Below are 1,517 nucleotides of genomic sequence, written 5' to 3' on the forward strand. Positions count from 1 at the left end.
AGATTACAGGCTTTTACCCTGAGGTGCCTCTAGTCTAGGGCCTTTCACCACCAATGGTTTTTTTGTTAGTGGTCAAGCACAGAGCTGTTTGTGCCACCCAGGACAAACTGTATTAGATAGCTAGGACCCCACTTAGCAATGGTTGTACCATTTTAATCCTGTTCTCTCAGTGTGAGAGATGGACCCATCAGCTAAGAGCAAGCCTGCTTTCAATAGTGTCCCGGTGTTGGTTTTCCTTCTAACTTCTATAGAATGAGTGTGAATATTTCTAGTGAATGTGTATTGTGTTATAATCAAATTAAACACTAAAGATATTTTCCAAAACACGCTGTCATGAAAATTTACAAGCAACACTGACAAAATGGTAAAAGTAATTAATGAAAGTTTGGCTAAAATCTCTCATCAGCAGACAGCTATTATTTATGTAGCTTAAAGGCAAAGCAAAGCAATTATATTAAATGCTAGCAACAAAAAGTACGCATGGACAAGATTTTCAGAAGGTGAGACTACGTAAGCCATCCTGTCAATTCTGACTCAGAGTGACACTGTAGGACTGGCTAGAACTACTCCCACGGGGCTCTGAAAACCCTAGCTTTGATGGAGGCAGACTGGCACCTCTCTCTCCCATGGAGTGGCCGGTGAGTTCCAACCACCAACCTTTGGTACTGCTGACACGTCCCTAACCACTGTGCCACCAGAGCGCCTCTGAATTTGTAGGACAATGAAAGAACCGAACCCACTGTGCCTTTCAGTCCATCCCAGCTCCCAGCAGCCCCGCAGGGCAGAGTCCAAATGCTCCCCAGTGGTTCAGAGGCTGTAAATCTTTATGGGAACACAAAGCCTCAGCAGCTGGTGGGTTTGAACTGACAACGTATGGTTAGCAGCCCAAGGCCACCAAGGAGCGCCTAAATCACATTGGCGCCAGCCACCACTCTCAAACATTCTGTAGTGAGGAGGGAGGAGAAATTTTGTAATGAAATAATGTTTGCAGTGCCTTGATCAAAAACATTTCTGAGAATTTGACCCTAAAATCTTTCGTCTAAATTTAGAATGACAATTCCAGATTTTCCCCCATTCCATGTGCTTGTATATTAAATAATAAATAAAGCACGCCAAAATCTCACCCCAGTGCATAATATCACAACTATTTTTAATCAGCAAAACCAAAAGCTTTATGAAAAAATACATTCATACACATGAGATTCTCAGACTACTTGAACCAGTTCATAAAATTTCAAGCCTAAATATGTTTAGTCAAATGTCCCAATTACTGAAAGAAGTTTGCTCAAAATGCGGTGATATGTGCCATTTATTAGCTCCTCTAGACCCCAACCCCCTCCCCAATTTATTATCTGGCACTTCACATTTGGAACAATGGGGAATTTCTAAGACCTCACTTCCATCACATCACTTAAATATTTGAACTGCCACTAATCTCCAATATCAATCAAACTTATTAGTGCAAGCAATGTGACCTTTCTCCACTCCTCAACCACCTCTGACTAGCCTACCATCAC

At 41.9% G+C, this 1,517-nt stretch overlaps 1 protein-coding gene across 1 annotated transcript in view; it reads right to left on the minus strand.

Annotated features, from left to right (window-relative positions):
* The window catches only part of LRRC69 (leucine rich repeat containing 69), a 155,092-nt gene that overhangs the window by 1,026 nt on the left and 152,549 nt on the right, over window positions 1-1,517 (minus strand). The window lies entirely within an intron of this gene.

This window comes from Echinops telfairi, unplaced genomic scaffold (assembly GCF_000313985.2).
Source record: "Echinops telfairi isolate 266 unplaced genomic scaffold, ASM31398v2 ScPeMD7_1;HRSCAF=3_0, whole genome shotgun sequence".
NCBI classification, from domain to species: Eukaryota; Metazoa; Chordata; class Mammalia; order Afrosoricida; family Tenrecidae; genus Echinops; species Echinops telfairi.